This window comes from Eubalaena glacialis, chromosome 18, assembly GCF_028564815.1.
Source record: "Eubalaena glacialis isolate mEubGla1 chromosome 18, mEubGla1.1.hap2.+ XY, whole genome shotgun sequence".
Taxonomy (NCBI): Eukaryota; Metazoa; Chordata; class Mammalia; order Artiodactyla; family Balaenidae; genus Eubalaena; species Eubalaena glacialis.
In genome coordinates, this window is record NC_083733.1 from 8644326 (window position 1) to 8657799 (window position 13474).

The following is a 13474-nucleotide window of genomic DNA, read 5'->3' on the forward strand; positions in this document are numbered from 1 at the left end:
TTGGTCGGCGCGCGGCTGTTGCTACGCGGGTGGACCAATGGCGCGCGAGGGGCGTTCTGGCTCCGCTCTTTCCCGGGATGGCCGCGAGAGCCCCGGGGACTCGGCAGGAGCGGGCCTCTCGCCGGGGCATTTTTTTCTTTCTTTCTTTCTTTTTTTAAATTTTATTTTAAAGGAGGGGCCGGCACTGAGTTGTGGGCGAGCCTGGGCGGGGCGGACGCCTCCCTGCGCCGCGCCCCGGGAGGTTGGTTCACCTGACCGACCCGTTCCTCGGGCTCCCTCGCTCTCCAGCCTTTGCACCGCCTGGGGGAACAGGGCTGGACGCGCGGGCTGTTTTATTGTATTAATTTTTCCCTCCTGGAGCCTGTGCGTGTTTTATGTTTTAATAACTTTATCAACTCAGTGAACTTGCGCGAGAGCACCGGCAGCTTCTCTCGCCCCCTCCTTTTCCCCCCTGTCTCTAACTGGCCTCTGGGTCACTTCCAAAAGGTAAATTCCACCCCCCCGCACCCCCCCTCCCACGAAAGTCCTCCCCACCCCCATCCCCATACAGACACTGGTTTTGGAGCATTTGGCCTTGAGGAGCACAGTTTTCTTGCTGCAAAGCAGGGCCTCAGTTTCGAAGTTTTTCAGGAGGGAGATTTCCTGGGTAAGAGGGAAGGAGAATTGAGGTGTAGGCAGCCCTGGGTACTTTGGATTAATAATAACATCAGTAGTAAAATAATAACTATCATTTGCTGTACCAGACACTGTACTGAACAACTGTATTACTCTGTATTAGACGCTGTGCTTTTGCTCGGAAGCAATTGCCATGCTTCCTCCTATTTAAATCTTGTTATAGATGGGTAAACTGAGGCACCGAGCACTGAGGCACTTTGCTCCAGGTGGCCAGGCACCACCCAGGACTGGAAGCCGAGTGTGTCTCTGGCTCCAGAACCCTTGGTTCTACCCACTTTCTGTGTTGTCGCAGAACTCTAAGATAGCCCCTGAGGTATGGGGGATCCCGGGTCCCCCATCTAGGCGTGCATCTCAGTTGAGTCCATGCCCCGCCCCCCGCCAGGTAGAACCAGCCTGTAGAAGCATTGCTCTAACACATGGCTGCACTTAACATAAACCCGTCTGCATGCGGGGAGTCACTATTTCCCAATTTTGTGGAGAACCACCCAGCTCAGCATAGGTAACAAAATGTGTTTCTTTGTCCTACAAAGTTTCTTTTTTTCTGTGTTTTCAAGGGGCTTCCTTCCAATTCTCCTGGTTATGGCTTCACCGTTGGCTGGCGTGGTCAGTACGGCAGGCAAAATTAACCCAACTTACAGGTGAGGACGGTGAGCACAGCAGCGCCTCTGGCCAAGGTCGCACAGGAACCCAGTGGCAGACCCAGGGCTGGAGTGGAGGCTTCCCCTCCTCTCTGTGCTCCCTAGCGAGCGTCTCTGTTCGCCAAGAGCGCCATGGCCTATAAATTAGGAATTCAAAACAACAGCAAAAGGTAGGGATTCGGAATGCAGGAGAGAAAAAAAAAAGTCAGTGAGAAATGAACTCAATCCTATTTTTTGTTTGGAAACTGCCTGGGAAGTGGCCCCATAGCTGGGAGCAGGATTGTCTGGTGGAGGAGTGTCTGCTGGCGAGGCTGGTTTCTACCTGGCAGAAGGCTACCTACCACCCTAGCCCTTGTTTTGAGCCTGGCACTGCAGCGAAGCATGTCTGTACGCAGTCTGCTGTTGCCTAATAGGCTGAGCTGAAAGGCCCGGACTAGCCTTCCCTCTGCCCTTTTCCAGGGGGAGAGGATCTGGTCGTGCTCCCCTCTTTCCCTAACACAGCAGAAGCCAAGGGGTGTTTCTCTTCTGATGACTTAAAGGAGATGTGTCTGAACTTCCGTACCCAGGGTTACCCAGCTGCTGAGAGCCTTTCCAGCTCCACGCATCCCCAGAGATTCCCTGGGTCCCAGAAAGATAGTACTGTCTCCTTCCTTAAATCCCCCTAGCTTAAGAAGCCTAGCCAAAACCCTGCTCATAATCTTTCGCCATAAAGTTTATCTTCTAAAACCTATGGAAAATAAAAATCAGGATTGGGGCAAAGCAGATTGTTGTGTTTGTAGAGGCTGATATAGTTGCTGACTGTTTTCCCTGGTATCCCACTCTAACTCTTTAGGCAGCCTGGAATTTGAAAGAATGTTTGCAAAGCTGCTTTCTTCCTGAACACTAACCTAAATCCCTCTGGTTGCAACCTCTGCTCCTTCCCAAGCCTTGCAGGGCAGTGAGACACCTACCCACACAATGCTGTGTCTCCTACTTTCAGTGTTCTTTATAGCCAAGAGCCACACAGACGTCCTTTCTCCTTCCACAAGCATTTCATTGTAGGGTACTCTGCCTCTGTGGTGGGCACTGGGGGCTCCCACCCCAATGCTTGCAGTCAAGTGAGAAAAATCTATTACCCAAACCCCATCACAAGCCCAAACTTAAACTGCTATCCATGTTACAAGAGAGACATACATACATGACACCATCACAGAGTATAAAGGAACTTAAAAGTCATTTATAGCAATCAAGACAGGCTTCCTGGAGGAGGTGATGTTTGCGCTGAGGTTTCTTGGATGGACATAGTGTAGAGGCTGGGGTGAGGGTGGATAGGAAGAAGAACCAGCACGGGCACATGTCCTCTGTTGGGTCTGATATCCACGTATCTGCTGAGAACATTGAGCAGGGCCTCTTGCAGTCCAATCCGCTCTCCATGAATAGGAAATTACTTTTTATTGAGACTGGTAAAAATCAGCTTCTCTAAGAACATGAGTCTTTCCCCTAAGACAAGAAATCGGGACCGCATGTTTAGGCCTGGTCTTGCTAGGTGGGTGTACAGGTCACCAAAGGGATAAAATCGACACTTTTTTTTTTTACTGCTTCCATAATCGGGGAGCAGGAACACTGGAGTCCTACCGATTTCTGCCTTGGCCCAGTGTAATTAGTGTTATTAAGAAGTGTTAAACTTTCAGTGCCCCAGAACTGAAAGAGTTCACCCTCAAATGCCTCCACGGTTTATGAAGTGCTGAGTGGGACCCTGGTGTTTCCTAAGTGTGACACCTGGGAACCCTTCCAACCACACTGGGAGATAGAACTGTTCAACCCCTTTTTGCAGATGAGAAAAACAAGGCCCAGAAAACCCTTGGGTCCTGACTTCCAGTGTGTGACATGGATACAGAATAGGATAAAGTCCACTTTGACGGCTCATAGAATGAGTGTTTTATGTCACAGGCTCACAAAAGGTCAGGTTTGGACAGTAGTTCAGAGCAATTTGTTTTTCAATTCTTATCCGGTGTTTGATCTGCAGATACCCTGCACATTTTGCAAGTTCTCTTTATGATGACCTGCATTGGTACCTGTTTTCGCTAACTGGAAGAAATGTGAAGAGGATTTTCGCAGTTAGGAAGAAAGGTAATTGCTTCTCCACTTTACGTTGTTTCAGCTTACAAAAGGTTTTGTAGGGACGCTCTACTTTCGGATAGCGGGGGAAACCTGTGTTAACACCCCTGACATGTCCAGCCTCGACCTCAGTCTTTCCTTTAATAGGGAATTCACTGCCTTTTTGATGAAGCCAGGTTGACTTTCAAATCTTTGATGATTCAAAAAAGAAAAGACCTTCAGCCTCAAGACCTCTGAGCAAAGACATTCATTAAAGGTTTGAACCAAGCTGGTGGGCATAAATAGCAATCAGGTGTACTGGAGATTATAGAAGCCCTGTGAATAAAGGAAGAACCCAGAATACCTTCGTAGAGATCCTAATCTAAGTGTCTCAGAGCCCTTGAGGGGCTACACTCCCATCGCTCCCTACAATCTCTCCTACCTTCTTAGGAGTTTGAATTATGATGTTAAGGAATTGAGTCAACCATACTTCTCAGTGGTCTCCCTATGGAAACCCTTCTAGACCTAATACCACCAAAGTGAGGCTCTGAGGTCACCTTTCCAGGCTTTGTGCTTGGGTTGGTGGTGAAGGGCCACGGAGGTGCCACTTTCAGACACCTGGAGTCGGCTTCCCAAGCCCACAGGATCCCATACGGTGCTTCTTGTTGCCCCTCCAGTTGGGTGCTTCCCTGATGGATATGAAGTAGCTTGAGCCCCTCTCCTAAGTGTCAATCACAGAAGCCTCCTCAAATAGAGCCTTTCTTGATTCATCCATCCATCCATCCGTTCAACACATATTTATTGAGCTTCTACTATATGTGACACTGCGAGGATGAAGTTAACAAAGCAGCCCTATCCCTGCTTTCAGGACACTTACAATCTAGTAGATGGAAAAAGACAATGTTGAAAGGACCAGGAATGAAATGTCAAATTCCCATGATTACGCAGAATCAGGTTTTCTCTTCAGACAATTCCTCTGGCTCCTGAGAATGAAATAGGGGATGGAGGAGCGGGAACCACTCTCCATGAGCTGCTCACACCGCTAGCATTCAATCACCTGCTTTTTTAAATTTCCTGCAAGCACCACACATGCCCTGAAGTTACTGCGTTTGTTTCCTTCCTTCCCAGTGGCTGATCTGCCTTCACTCCACTAGAATGAAAGCTCTGTGAAGGGAGGAACTTTCTGTAGTTGGCTCACTTCTGAACCCCCGGCGCCAGCAGAATCCCTGGAACCAAGGGGGAGCCCCATCATATTTGTTGAGCTAATGAGTGACTTTTCCCTCAAACCTGAGCGAGGTGGGAACGCTAGAGGCACCTGGGAGAAGGTGGGCAAGAGCTCCAGGAGGCAGTTGGATGCACGTGTACCTGTGGGGAATGTCCTTCTGCTGGCATGTGCTGTTGTCACACAAAGAGGCTGCAGTCTGCTCCCCAGGAATCCTTTGGGGATTTGGAAAGAAGACTTCTTTGTTTTCATAATTTAATTACTGGTTAACAATTAAATCCCAGTTCAGAGATAACTTCTTGAATTTGCAACTGAAGAACTTTTTTTTTTCTTTTACTCCCCCACCTCTCTTCCCAGAAGTGGGTGCCTAGCCTAAAACCCGTGTACTTAGCAGCTGGCTGTGGAAGCCCATGAGTAATCTGTCACCTTAATCAAGGAAGGGAGAAATGGAAAACTTGATCCCCAGGTGGCTTCATAGGAACGGAAAAAAAAAAAAATGGAGATGCTGGCATCGTCCAGTGCTTATAATATTTTCCTTTTGTAAAACAGTCATTATTTTTATGCTAGCAGCGTGCTTTGTAATCACTGCTGAGCATGATTTTCTACATCAGCAAAGCATTTTATTTATTTTGAGGAAGCCGCAGTTGAGGTCAAGTGTGGGTAAGGGCTTCTTTCTTAAGGCATAGAACAAACAGCTCAGACCCCCGGAAGGATCAACGTGCATAGAGTCCCTGTTGCCCTTGGTAACATCTCCTCCAAAGATTACGTCTCCCATGGGGTGATCTGCAAAGGGGGAAGGGCCACACTCTGAAGGGGTTTGACCCACAAAGAAAGAAGCAGTATCTTCTCGTGTTGTCAGGGCTGGAAGGGAGGGCTCTGAGCAGAGTACCTGCATCCACCCTGTCTTTGTGGCATGGCGCTAGCTGTTAGGGATGTCGTCTCTCATCCCCACATTGCAGACGAGGGGGCGGTGGGATGTCACTGGAGGAGATGGAAGATGGATAGCCCTGGACGTTCCTCTGTCCTATTGACGCAGACACACCCGTCTCTCTGTCTCACTGCCTGCATCACCTTCAATTTGGCCAGATGGACATCATGGGGGAAATTTCATCTGGACCAGGAATCTTAAAACACTAACAAAAAGAGCTGGCTCCTGGGAGAAATGAGGATGGGGCCATTAGAAGTTGGGAGATGGGGCCATTAGAAGTTGGGAGCTGGGGCCATTAGGAAGCAGCCAGGCTATGTCGATGCACAGGGGGATTTCTGCTCGATAATGGGAAATGTGAACACAGGTTAGTGCTGTGATTACAGCATCCTGGAGGGGGGGGCCCTGAGAGGCCAGGAATAGATTTAGACTCACTCGAGCAAAGATTGGGGGAAGGGAGGAAGGTCACCTCTTCAGATCCTGGCGAAGGTGCCCATGTGGTCAGAGGCATTCTTCTCCACCACGCAGATGGGAAGGGTCCTTTCGAGTGTCACCCCGGGGAGTGGCACATGAGTATTGTATCCTCAGACCTGGGAGGACTGGCCCCTCAAGACTGGGTCAAATTAAATGCAAGCCCAGAACAGAACTCTTGAGAGAGCTTAGGAAAGGCTTTGCTACACACTGTGATAAGATGACCGAGTCCCCCCTGCTTCTGGGGGGCAGTTTGGCAACATCCATCAAGAGCCTCAGAAAACTGACTCAGAAACACACAAATTCATTCTGAAAAAATACTTAGATATCCACACAACGATTTATCTAAGACAGAACATCAGTGTGATATTTGTAATGGGGAAAAATGGGAAGTAATCTACATGACCAACAACAGAGGAAATAGCTAAATCGATTGTAGTGCATTCCTACAGTGGCACTTAGCAAACCTTTAACTATGAAATCATGTTAATGACATGGAAGAATTATTATGGCCTGTTAAGTAAAAAAATGCAGGTTACACCAAGAAAGCAGATAGGGGGGCTTCCCTGGTGGTGCAGTGGTTGAGAATCTGCCTGCCGATGCAGGGGACATGGGTTCGAGCCCTGGTCTGGGAAGATCCCACATGCCGCGGAGCAACTAGGCCCGTGAGCCACAACTACTGAGCCTGCACGTCTGGAGCCTGTGCTCCGCAACAAGAGAGGCCCGCGCACCGCGATGAAGAGTGGCCCCCGCTTGCCACAACTGGAGAAAGCCCTCGCACAGAAACGAAGACCCAACACAGCCAAAGATAAAATAAATAAATAATAATTTTAAAAAAAAAGAAAGCAGATAGGATATGATCACAACTCAATAGAGAAAAAGGTCTGAAAGAAAACAGACCAAACTGTTAGCAGTGGTTATATCTACGTATCAATAGTAGGATTCTGGATGATATTTTATATTGTTTTCCTAGTGTTCAAAGTTTTCAAAAGTATCTACTTTCATATGTGTTCATACGTATGAATACGTATAATACAGACCACTGTCCCTTCCTTATCTTTCCTACTCTGCTTTATTCTTTTCCACACCGATGTTCACTGACATCCTATGTATTCAGTTGTTTATTTTCTGTGTGTCACTGGTGCTCTGTCCTCTAGAATATAAGCTTCCCAAGGGCAGGGCTTTGTCTTGTTCAGAAATCTAAATCCCCTTCCCTCCCTAGCACACAGCCTTAGACAGAATTCAATAACTGTTCACTGAAAAAGTTGATATGCTCTTTTGATAATCATAACAATGGAATATTATTAACATTTAAAGAAGAGAAGTTGGAATTGCAGAGAAGGTTATGCTCCCCCCTGCCCCCGCCATTTTCATGACCATGACAAAGTCAAACCAGGTTGGAGGATGTATTGAGCTTATCCTCTGTCATGGCAGCTAATCAGTGGTAGCCATTGACTGAGTCCCAAATGGGGAAGGGTAGTAAGAGGCAATCCATCAGTAGAAAGGTTACTTTGATGACCCTAGAGCAGATGCTTTGAACCATGGGACCCCATTAAGAAAAGACTCAGCCCTCAGGACTGAAATTCCCTGGGTAAGGCCAGTGTGCCCTAAAACCTGGCATTGGCTCTGTGAATTTGGTCATTCCATTTATAATGTCCACCTTTTCCCCTGAATAACTGTTGTCCAATCACAGTAGATGCATCATAAATTTAACCTGAAGACAGGTTTAGAAGGTACATGGTATACAGAAAAGGTCTCAAATACATATTGATTTAGAATCCTGACTCCACACTTCTTAGCTGTGTGACCTCACTCAAGATACTTAAACCTTCTTAATCTGTAGTTCCCTTACCTGCAAAATAATCCTAATCTTACAAGGTTATTCTGCGTAGGAAATGAGACTATATAGAAAAGGTCTCACATAGAGCTAAGCATGTGGCTTTCCCCAAATTCACATTGTCCACCAACATGAAAATCTGGTTTTCTAAGAATGAGCTCAGTAATACTGACGTACAACAAATATCAGTTTCTACATTCGTGAAAATCAGGGCATAAAGTCCTCTCCTTTGAGCTGTGAATTCCTCTATCCCATTGTGGTCTGCCGGCCGCTGACATCCCTACCACCTGAAGGGTTTGTTAAAATGGGGTACGAGTTACAGATTCCCTGGCCTCACTAGACTTCTAAGTCACAGTGTCTAGGAATGAATCTGAAAAATCTGCAGTCTTAAAGGGTCACCAGGTGATTCGGACGTGAGATCCATCGCAACTCGTGTTTCTAAGAACATGCAGAAGAGCCTGTAGCCTTTTTAAAGTCAAGGCACAAAGTTTGCTTCCTTCCTCCTCTTCCAATCCAGGGTTTTCCTTCTCATGAGGGCGACATCTCAGAGTGTGGCCTTATGAAAGAATACAGACATTTGCCATGTAGAATCTGAGCTCCCTCCAAACACTGTTCGGTGACAGAATCTTGACGTGCCAAGACTGTGTCTGCAGGGCTGCAGTTAACCACGCAATAGTCCTGAATGCCCAGTTCTTGATGTGGACTCATAGGGTCTTTTTAATATGCACAAATGATCTAATGGAAACCTAAATTAAAGAAAGAAAAGATCTGTCCCTGTTTTCACACCTCCCCACAAATTAATCTTTTCTCCCATTTCTCCATATTTCTCCCCTCCAATCCTTGAATACTTAAGTTTTACAAATTCATAATCATGACACTGATACATTTCCAAGATACGGTTCTTTTTATTTCATGATCAGTATCTTCCCCACTCTCCCTTTTCTGCTCTTCCTCCCACACCATAGAATTTCTTTCTTTGTAATAATTAAATCTTAGCCTCTCTGTGAGGCTTTGCCACTCTCAAAGCAGTTTCATGCCCATTTCCTTATGAACAGAACCAGCTTCATTTATTCAGATGATAGCTCTGTTCTTGCTTATGAAAACCGTCTCAGCGGAGATTCATCCAGCAAAATGCTTAGGAGCTTGGGCTCTATGCCTGGAGAGACCCGAGTTCAATTCCTGCCACTTAATGCCAGTGAATTCAGACAAGTAATGTAACTTCCCACAGCTTGTTTCTCTTGTCTATGCAGTGTAGACAATCAGCACCCAGCCCACAGAGTAGCCTTGAGGATGAAATGAGATAATCACTTATAAAATGCTCGGCACAAGGCCGGTATAGAGTATGAGTTCCATTAATGTCAGTTATTGTTGTCATTAAATATATTAGATAAAGGCTTTTAATGACTATAGGAAGTGAGAGGAAGCCACCTCCATTTGGCCTGAACTGACCCCCAAATCTAACTCAATCCAGTCCACAGTTTTCAACACAGATTAGAAAAGAAAGAACCACATTTTGTGCTGTGCCCTGCACTGATTATTTGTCTAATGGAGACATTCTGATTCCATGTTATGTGACAACATCATCTGGGACAGAAAGATAATTTTTGAGATCTCACCCCCTACCCCACCCCCGAATAAAAAGCAGATACTTGGCATCTCTGGTTAAAGTGAAATCCAAACTTTTCAGAGTTTAGAAATGTTTGGAAGCTACTTCTCGTAGTCCTCGGCTGGGATCTTTTTGGACTGGGGTGGAGATGGGGGTGAGGGGTTCTTGCTGCCAGACTTTTCATGGGCAAGCATGTTCATGCAGGTCTCAGCAAACTCCCTTGGTTCCAAGAGTTCAGGCTCAGGTAAGCTTTGGACAAACACCTGAGGCTCTGAGAGGCTTAATTGAAGTGAGCCCGAACTTAAATGTTTTATGAGGTACGCCCATCACTAATTTTCTTGGCCAAGTTTTAGGTGGCCTCATTGTGGATATGCTCCTGTTAGCACCTGGGAAACTCAGGTCTCCACCGTGGAGCCTTGGTTTGGTTTGACTTCACCACACCTCCGAGAGCTGCAGACCACATGTGTGTGTCAGTGCTCACGGTGTGATCACACCTGGACCTGGGAGCCGTTTCCCCCTTGGTACAACTTGTCTTGAAGTTCCAGAAAAGCCAGGCCTCACCTTCCCCTTAGTGAAGTCCTCCAGACTGGGACCAAATTCTCTCTCAAAAGTAACAAGTCTCAGGTACAAGGGAACCCGTCTAAGACAAGCATCTTGCCAAGCTCCCGTGTGAATCGGGAGTGAAACAGAGCTGGTCTTGTGAAAGGAGACACAAAATAGCCCAGCTGGATGGAGCACACATGGCCATCGGAGAGAGAAGCTGATTATTCCACCAAGATGTGCCATCTTTTTTGATTTGGACAAGCTTCTCCCCACCCAAGTCCAGAATCGTCTTGGAAACTTCTCCTCAACTACCCACAACCTCCAGACTATAAATCCCTCAGGGTCTCATTTGGTTTTTGTTCATAGGGAGAATCATATGCCAACAATACTATTAAAAACTGCATACCCTGAAAGTTTGAACGGAACAACATCTATAATTTTCAGAATGTTCTTTGGACCGACAGGAAATGAACTGAAAAGGCACAAGTCAGATAACAGCAGGCTGAAATTCCAATCCCACTTTTACGTTACCCTTCAGAATGTTCTGGATCAGTCACACTCCAGTCAGAAAGAAGAGTCAAAACTAGGAGCTCAATGGCAAAAATTCAATATGGGACCTTGTATTACAGGGCATGAAGGTGTTGACAAAAGGCAAGCAGGGTCTGAGGAGGCAACCGGAGATGGGCAACGGCTGGGGTCTCCTACCGCCCTTGGGGCTAGAGAGACAAAAGAAGGAAGTGCTGTTATCCAAACTCAAAAGCTGGACCTGTGTGACAACAGCTTGGATGGTGGAGGCTTCCTTGGTGGGGCTGGAACCGTGAAGGAGAGACAAGCCTTGCTTGTCTCTTGCTGAACGCGACACAGAGAGAGGGCAAGAAATACCCTGGCCACCCTTCATCTCCTGCTTCCAGACTCCAGCCAGTACCTCTTGTGACCGAAAGTAACCAGAAGCCAGTTCCCAGGGGAATCTGGGAAATACGGTTTTCAGGGGTCAGCATCCCCAGAGAATGGGTCTCACAGAAAGTTAATATATGAGAAGTACCCACATATGACCGAGGCCATCATAGGTCATTTTTGTGCTTGTTACATACGGGCACACTGAAAAATCAGAAAGCCACAATTATCTTAGTGCAAACACCTGCGTTTTCACATATATTATTGTGTGTCATCTCTGTACTACCAATTTTGCATGTTATTCCAGATACTTTATTTTCATACTGCCAGTATCTGCATGTAGTACAGTCTCCATACAAATTTCTGATTTAAGAAAGAAAGAAGGCCGACTCGATCAAGAGCACACTTTTTGCTAAAAGGAAGAGAGACAGGATCGTAGATGGTGAGCAAGACTCCTTCACTGGACTGACGTCAGGATCCCACGAGTGATTAGCTTTGAACATGCTGAGTTAGTGTCAGGCCAAGGCAGACACACGCATCTTCAGTGCTTTGTGCCACCTGTGCCGGTGAAACCATCCAACAGCTTTTTTTCAGCGTGATGTTGACGCATGTCAAATGCATTAACATTTCTATTGGAATGACTCATTCGTAGGGAACAGTCAACTCAGAAAGATGACAGAGGGGAGGGGGAGAAGCATTTTATAGTCTTTCAAGATATGAGGACCAGCTCGACTTTCAGGGGTTTTTTAAGACAGCAGTCACGGTCTTACTGGTATGGTATCGTTTGTTTGATAGCATCATCGTTGTTGTGATGTGTCTTTTGCCTTAGCTTCACTAACTTAGAGGTCTGGAGGAGGTCACTGAGCCACTGGGTGGACACGAATGGGCCTCCCCTGCGGGCTGCACCCCTCCCCCGGCCCCCATGGCCAGGTCCCTCTCTTCTTCAGCGTTATCAGGAGGGGGTGGTACCCAAGCCTCCAGCATCTGCCTTGGCCACGCCTAAGGCTTCTTTCTCTTATGCTTCCCCAGAGCTCAGCTCACCCTCCTCAGGTAGATGCTGTAAGACACACTAGGCTGACCTCTGGGGTCAAGTTCAGGGCTCCTGCCCCCCTCCCCTCTCCGCATAGTGGGACCTCCGTTACCATCGTCGCTGTTGCTTGCTCTTACTTTGTTTTGTTTTGGGGAAGATTTGACTGTGGTTTTGGCTGTAAAGGAAACAAAAAAAGAATCGATTCATTGCAATTAGATGTGACACTACTTAGAGCCCCAGGCCCAGCCCCTTCCTCCAGGGGCCTCCGCAGCGCTGCCTGGCCTTATGCACCCGCACCTCTGTCTGCCCGGAGGGCAGCTCCTCCCTCCAGGCAACGACGTCACAAGTGGCTCAGTCCCAGGGTCCATGCCTGACTACCCGTGGAACCCAGAGGAAGGAAAGTGCCTGCCATGTACCCAGGTTTTAGACCAGCCTTCCAACTCTGTCCTAGTGTTGACCTCATCCCAGGCTGGTGGACAGTGGGGCCCTCCATTCTCTTCAAGAGCACACACCTTCATCACCGTCCTTCCACCCCCCACGCACATAACCCCAAACAGGTGATCAGGATGCAGGTGTCCGACAGCCAGACGATTCCCCAAGCCTGAGCCATTGAATAGTCAAGAACTGTTTTCATAGGTTATCAACGTAATGGTCTAGGGTGGGCTTTGCCCAGGTTCTGTTTTCACAGGGACTCCCTCAAGACAAGATGAACGTGCACTAAGCCGTCGTCTTCTGTTTCATACCCTTTACCAGAAACACACTGATACCAACAAGGACAAGCCATGGTTCAGTTTCAGCTACTTTGGGGATAACTGTCTGCTTCTTGGGAACTACTGCAGCCCACACACTGAGATCTATATGTGCCATATCACTTACAGTGGAAGGCAAGCCACCCCAAGGACGTCTTGGACATTTTTGATATTGTCAATTATCTTTACAAGATGCAGTAACAGTGTAAATAGACAGTTGGTTTTGTTTTTTTGGATTTTTTAATGGATGTGTCATAGGAAACAAAGGGAGAGGGTATTATTGGAAACCGTAGCTCTCCCTGAGAGACTCTTTTTCCGTGCAGCCAAGTCTGTTTTGCCCTCATCTTGCTTCCCTGGGATTGCAGGGCAGGTCTCTGTGATTTCAGGGCCCAGGCTTTCCATGGCACCACGTTGCCTGCCATGCAGTCAAGCGTTGTTTGTCAACCACCCCTGGGTTCGGTGAAGCATCACCCAAGGCAGAGTTTTGAATTCTACCATCAGTCATTAAGAAAGGCAGCTTAGTGGAACAGACAGCTTCAAACTAACTTTCTCCCTCCCTCTCCCCTTTCCTCCCTCCCTCTCCCCTTTCCTCCCTCCCTCTCTCCCTCCCTCCTGCTCTCCCTTCCTCCCTTCCATCTTTTTTCCTGCCTGCCTTCTTTCCTTTATTTCTTTTTTAAATTTCTTTTACCAGTGTTGGTTATTTATCTGAATCTACTATAAAACTAAATCTACCATCATCTGTTACCTAAGGTCACCGGAATTGATCTTCTCACAGACATAAAGGTGTCTGTAATTCATTTCCTGAGCT

At 47.2% G+C, this 13474-nt stretch overlaps 1 long non-coding RNA gene across 1 annotated transcript; it reads left to right on the forward strand.

The window, feature by feature from the left end:
- The first annotated feature begins 338 nt into the window (after nucleotides 1-338).
- On the forward strand, nucleotides 339-4839 carry LOC133077879 (uncharacterized). The gene is made up of 4 exons (XR_009697800.1): nucleotides 339-486; nucleotides 1230-1313; nucleotides 3319-3422; nucleotides 4518-4839. It is a non-coding gene; the product is annotated as an uncharacterized LOC133077879 (long non-coding RNA).
- The last annotated feature ends 8635 nt before the right edge of the window (nucleotides 4840-13474 follow it).